We start from the raw sequence: 7,238 nt of genomic DNA on the forward strand, positions 1-7,238 counted from the left end.
TTACCTAGAAGGGAATGCCATATGACTGTCAGCTGATTTCTCAACAGAAACTCTGCAGGCCAGAAGGGAGTGGCAAGAAATATTCAAAGTGATGAATAGCAAGGACCTACAACCAAGATTACTCTACCCATTTAGAATTGAAGGTCAGATAAAAAGCTTCTCAGACAAAAAAAAGCTAAAGGAATTCTTCACCACCAAAACAGTATTACATGAAATGTTAAGGGGCATTCTTTAAGAAGAAGAAGAAGAAAAAGAAAAAGATAAAAATATAAACTACAAAATGACAACAAAAACATACCTATCAACAATTGAATCTAAAAATAAAAATAAATGATTAAGAAATCCAATGAATAGAATAAACTGATGAATAAAATAGAATCAGAGTCATCGACATGGATCAGATTGATGATTCTCAGAGGTAAGAAGGGTGGGAATGGGAAGAAATTAAACAAAGATCTTGTATGGATATATGCATTACCTAAGGACACAAACATTGGGGTGCAAAGGCCGGGGCAGGGCAGGAACCGGGTGAAGGGGGCTAATGGGGGCAGGGAAGGAAGGACATCTGTAATAACCTGAATAATAAAGATTTTTTAAAATAGGAATGGGAAGTACACTTATTGTCCAGGGAGTCACACTTGGAGCAGAGGGAATAATCAGTGAATTCACACCTTTACCAAGGGAGGTTTCACATACTAGTAAATGAAATCCTAAACAAATAGTAAAACGCTTTCTACTGAAATCATTGTGAAGTGAAGAAATGCCTCCAGCTTGCTGGCTTCCTCTGTGGAGTATTCCCACACATTACTGCTTAGTGATATTCCATTCACCTTGAAAATCACTATTTGCCAGGACCTGGCAATAAGGTTAGGCTAACATATGGTGGCAATGCCTTTTCATTCACCAAGTCTAATCGAAACAGTACAGAGTGAGATGATTCAAGATAATGCTGGAATTTTGGAATGTGTTAAAGAAGGGATTGGAAGAGTGATAGGCATGGGAGTGCCTCATAGCAAATGACTACTTCCTCTTCTCTCCTTCATCTTCCCTATGGTGCTGTATGGAGTTCTTCAATGCATCACCAGTTCAATCATTCAGAAGTTTGTTCTATCAATTCCAAAGAAAAAGACTTATCACAGCCACCCAGCTAAGAGTACTAACCCAGCGCAGAACATGTTGGGTGCTTATCTTTCAAAAAGTATTGCTAACTTTGCTGCCAGACTTTGCTCTGATGTACACTTTACCCCTCGGAAAAAGTTTTGCACCACCTTCACATTCAAGAAACACCCACAATAATGGGCAATACAGATCTTGGCTATAAAGTGGTTCCAATTAAAACACAGTACGAGGAAATGAGAGACTGTATTAATACGTACTATAAAGCAGAAGGAAGGAATGCTTGTGTGTGTGTGTGTGTGTGTGTGTGTGTGTGTGTGTGTGTTTAAGGCATAGGTATCTCTTTTGGATCAAAAGCATTCCAAATTTGAAAACCCAATAAAAATAACACTTGTGAATTAAATTCCAGTTAGTATTACACATATGCTGAACTAAAGATGATATTGGTCATAAACAAAAATGTGTCAGCAAACATAAAACATAGTTTCACAGAGCTGAATTTATTTCATTGGACTTTATTACACATTTCTTTCACCTTCTTGATTGATATTGGTATGTCATCCTTAATATAGTGTATAGTATAATGAGATCATATTTACCTCAAAGCAAATAAATTATGCCATTAATGATAATGATGAGAAGGATTAGATTTGGTAATCTATAATCAGAAGTTGAAGTTTTAAATTGTATTGTCCCTATATAATGTTTTCGTGGCTGCATATTTATTATATAAAGCTATTTATGCACACACAAAAACTTGGAATTTCCTTCATCCCTACAAATTTTCCACTCTTAGATCAGTTTATTTTATGAAATGAAGTCATGCACTTTCTGCTTGAATATAAGAATAAAATATTAAAAGTCAAGGTACTCAAAGATTTAAAGCAAACAGCATACTTGTCTATATCCAAACCCAGCTTTTCAATGCCAGCAACTTAATATTTGTTATAAGTTTATAAAGCTTGATTTGCTTATCTAGTTATGTGAATCATTAGGCTGTTTTTTTAAAAAATAGATTTTATTGATTTTTTATAGAGAGTAAGGGAGAGGGATAGAGAGTTAGAAACATCGATCAGTTGCCTCCTGCACACCCCCTACTGGGGATGTGCCCCCAACCACCATTTTGGTGAATTCCTCAAAACATTGAAGGAGTAAATTATTCCAATTCTCCATAATCTCTTCCAGAAAATTGAAGCAGAGGGAATACATCTTAACTCACTCTATGTGGCCAGCATTATCCTAACACCCAAACCAGACAAAGACATAACAAGAAAAGGAAATTACAGACTAATGTCTATCATGAATATCAATGCAAAAATCTTCAACAAAATATTATCAAATAAATTCTAACCATGTGTTAAAAAAATTATACATCATAACCAAGTGCAATTTATCACAAGTATGCAAAGCTGGTTCAAGGTTTGAAAATCAATGAATGTAGTCCATCACACTGACAAGCTAAAAAGAGAATTCACATCATCATATCAATAGACACAAAAAAAGCATCTGACAAAAACCAACACTCATTTATGATAAAAACTTTGAGCAAATTAAAAATAGGGGATTTCTCAAATTGCTAAAGAAGATCTGTAAAAAATTGTCAACAAACATCATACTTAATGGTATGAAACTAGAAGTTATACCACTAACAACAAAAATAAGAATGACCCCTTTCACCATTCCTTTCAGAATTGTACTGGAAGATCTAGCTAATGCAATAAGACATGGAAAGGAAATAAAAGATTTTCATACTGGGAAAGAAGGCATAAAATATGTCTGTTTGCAGAAGATATGATATATCTATATATATAAAACCCTAATATACAAATAGACCGAATGGCAGAACAACTGAACAACCAAACAACCGGTCACTGTGACGTGCGCTGACCACTAGGGAGCAGGTGCGCAGAACATGGTGGGCATCTGCCATGGCGGGATCGTGGAATAGGTGAGCGGGGTCGCCAGACCAAGGCGGGGCACCAGTCACTGTCATAGGGGTGAGCCTCTGGTGGTTACTGAAAATTCTTTGCTCCTGTGCACAGCAGTCTCGCCGGGCACTCACACCTGCTGCCAGTGCCCACATCTGCTGCCAGCGTTGGCCCCACTTGCACTCGTTGCTGGCGCTGGAGCTGCCGCTCGCACCCACTGAGCCTAATCACTCAGTGCCATCAGCAGGTGTGAGCGGTGGCTGCTGGCCCTGATCGCCTCTCAGGGCTTCTCCACTGTCCCTTGCTCCTGAGAGGCAATGGGCCCCAATCACTCCACGCCGTCAGCGGGTGCGAGCAGGGCCAGCACCATCAATGCATGGGAGCAGTGACAGGGGGAAGCAGGGCTGCCAGCAGACAGGGGACCAGGGACTGTGGTGGGAGGGGCCAGGTGGGGGCACGGAGGATGGGCCGAGACCCGCCCCTGTGCCCACCACAGCTTTGTGGCCCACAGTTCTTTTCAAGGTGCACGAATTCATGCACTGGGCCCCTAGTCTATGTAGAAAATCTCAGATTCAACAACCAAAAAAGCTTTATTGAATTAAGTGATTATAGCAAGGTTGCAGGCTACAAGGTTTATATACAAATGTAAATTGCTTTCTATATACCAGCAATGAACAATTGAAATTTCACATAAAAAAATATCATTTATATTCACAACAAAAAAAAATGAAATACTTTGGTATAAATCTAACAAAATATGTGCTAGATCTATATAAGGAAAACTACAAAATGCTGATGAAAAAAAATCAAAGAAGACCTAAATAAATGGACATTTAATATACATGGGTAGGAAGTCTCAGTATTATTAAGATATCAGTTCTTCTCTTTTCACCTTGATTTATAGGTTCAATGCAATCCTAATAAAAATTCCAGCAAGTTATTTTGCAGATATCAACAAACTGATTCTAAAATTCATATGGAAAGACAAAAGACCTGATATAGCCCACACACCATTGAAGGAGAAGAACAAAGTTGGAGGACTGACACTACCTGATTTAAGACGTACCATAAAGCTGTGATCATCAAGACAGTGTAGTTTTGGTAAAAGTATGGCCAAATAAACCAATAAAACAAAATAGAGCATCTAGAAATAAACCCAGAAAATGAATCAACTGATCTTTGACAAAGAAAAGCAATTCAAAGTTTAAAAGATAGTCTTTTTTAATAATATTGCTGGAACAACTGGCATCCACATCCAAAAAAAGGAATTTAGAAGAGCTTACCCCCTTTGCAAAAATTACTAAAAATGGATTATAGACCTAAATGTACAATGCAAAACTATAAAATTCCTAGAAGATAACATACAAAAACATCTAGGTTACCTTGGGTTTGGTGATACTTTCCAGATATAATACCAAATTTTTAAAATTAAAGAATTTAACCAGGAGACTTGTCTGAGTGAAAGGCAGTCCTACTTAATCATGGATTTGGCCAAGGGTGTATCTATTGGCAAAGTCTCTCACAATGTCTTTTCACAATTATAATTTAATACTTGTGTACATACTTCTTTAATATTTATATCCCCCCAATCCACCAGCTTTTCTTAACCAAGGTGAAAGGCAGAATTAATTCCTAATACCCTAAAGCTTCCATTGTAAATAATGAAATAACTTCCCTCCTAACCATCTAGAATGGTGCTATTTATGTACCATCCTTGGAAGAGTTGAAATGTTATACAGTTTAGAAGAGAAATGATGCTTGAAAAAGACAGAATAGATCCCAAGTTCTACTGAAGCCCAGGGCATGAAATAGATCTTCTCTCCTCTATTCCTGTGCTCAGTGCCTGGTCCTGTGTATAATATATATATGAGGTGCTCAGTCAATTGATATCTGCTCAGGGCCATATTTGTTCCTTATCTAATTAGTCAGAGAGTCTTTCCATTTGAAAAAAAAAATGAATTCACTTTGGAAAAAAGCAGGGGAACTCTTTCTACATTTTTAAATCCCAGAGACAAAAATATTATGAAGTTTGAATATACTGAGCATTTGGACTCCATAAGTAGTCAGTTCAGCTAAGTGGAATATATAGATTTGTATCACTGAAATAAAAGCAATAATATCTATGAATGTTCACGTTTTTAGAACATAGTATCAGCCAAATAAGAACTAAATATACCATGTGATTGTGTTCTAGGTTATGTGTGATGAACAACACAAATAGAATGTGTGAGCCATAATTTTGAGCAATTTCCCTTATTTTTTAAGTACTGGAGATGATTAAGTTGGTTAGTACAAATAAACAAAACACTCCACCAAATTACAATTGGGAATCAGGTAAAGCACCCCAGATAAGTGGTTGACAGGCTTTATTATAGTAATATTATTTCTCTTATGAGTCTGATTATTTACATTAATCTTATCACTGTAAAGAGCTCTAAGTACTTGATAATCTAATATCTTCATCTTAGTGCTTCACCCACTTGGCATTATTAATAGGGATCTTTTCCTCTCATTGTTATAATAATGACTTCCTCATTCATCACACACCCTTGATACCCAATTAGTCACTCTTTCTTTCTAGTTTAAGTCTATTGTTAAGGATCAATCATTCTACAATTTTCCAACATCATGTTTTACACTAGAGGCCCGGTGCATGAAATTTGTGCACAGGTAGGGTCCCTAGGCATGGCTGGCGATCAGAGCTGGCAGGGGCCTTCCTTCCTTGGCTACTGGCTGCCTGCTGGGGCCTTCCTTTGTTCCGCACTACCCCTGGTGGTCAGTGCATGTCATAGCGAGCAATAGAACTCCCAGTCTCCCAGTCTCCCGGTCAAACTCCCATGGGGACACTTTGCATATTAGCCTTTTACATATATATATATTCTTCTCCATTAAATTTTAAAAAAAGAAAAATTATCTGAGGACAAACCCCTGTGATGTCCAGTGTATGCACCTTTCACTTTTATTGATACTCTTCTGGGTATCTGGGCACACATCATTCTATAGGGTTTCTTAAGACAACAGTAATTAGTCTGTCTTTAACTTTGCATTTCTATGTAGAATAGAATTACAGGAGAAAAGTGTGTGTGTGTGTGTGTGTGTGTGTGTGTGTGTGTCTGTGTGTGCTCTCATCTGTAATTCACTATGTTAGTAGGATAAAACAACCAAGTATAAGTCTGTTTTACATATTCTTCTAGAGAACAGCAGGCTGCACATTAACCACCATTAATTGAAGACCAAACGAGGGTTCTTTCTACAGTGTACAAAGAAGGCCTTTCCATGGACATTACTGCCATTTGTAACAAGGTGGTCATTTAGAAAAAGTCTCTTCCACACCTAAGCAATTTCCATAATGCTGCCCTTATCATATCTCCTTTGGTTTGATTTTTGAAACCTGAACCAACTATAGTATGTCCAGCCTTAGGACAGCTGAACTGTGAACTAACCTAGAGAGGGCTGGGTAAAGAAAACAAATGAATAAGAAAACAAAACAAAACAAAACTCAAGGCTAGAGATGGACCATTATCCTCTTCAGTGATTATTCTCTCTTCTAAGATTTAAATCCCAGGATCTGCTTACTTTATTAAACAGCACTTCCCTGCATCCTGCAGACAAACAATTGGGAGGCTATATGAGCAGTTTAGAAGTGTGGTGTCAGAATTAACACACCTAGGTCTGGATCCCAGATGGTCCATTTACTGTGTGATCTGCAAAACTCAACCTCCCGAAGTCTCAGTTTCATCATCTGTAAAATGCTGGATACCATTCCCTACTTCTCTATGACCTACGATGGGAAGAGTTGGGGAACAGGTTGACGAAGAGCAGGCATTAGATGTAGGTGTTGGTCCTGGCTTTTGTTTTGGGTAATGGAGGTCATAGGTGCTTATCACATTATTAAAAATCAATAATTAAACAGATTCTATCAGTCAATAGAAAAAAGGAGCTTAAAATTACACTGATGAAATGACAATGCCTCATAAAGAATGATTCTTTTCTATCTACTAACTTAAAATTCAGGAAACTGAAATTGTAGCTAATGACTAGACACCCTAACCACAAACCAGATCATTAACACACCATTTAAAAGTCTAATCCTACAGGATATATAACCTAGAGTCGCAGTACTATTTAAATAGTTGCTTATTTGTTTCATAGATAAAGCATGGTCTTGCATTCAAGAAGCTTACACTATTCAGG

The 7,238-nt window shown here is 37.4% G+C and overlaps 1 pseudogene; it reads left to right on the forward strand.

The window, feature by feature from the left end:
• Nucleotides 1–604: 604 nt before the first annotated feature.
• On the forward strand, nucleotides 605–4,123 carry LOC102751973 (annotated as a pseudogene).
• Nucleotides 4,124–7,238: the final 3,115 nt, after the last annotated feature.

The sequence above is a fragment of the Myotis davidii genome, unplaced genomic scaffold, assembly GCF_000327345.1.
Source record: "Myotis davidii unplaced genomic scaffold, ASM32734v1 scaffold376, whole genome shotgun sequence".
In the NCBI taxonomy this organism is placed as follows: domain Eukaryota; kingdom Metazoa; phylum Chordata; class Mammalia; order Chiroptera; family Vespertilionidae; genus Myotis; species Myotis davidii.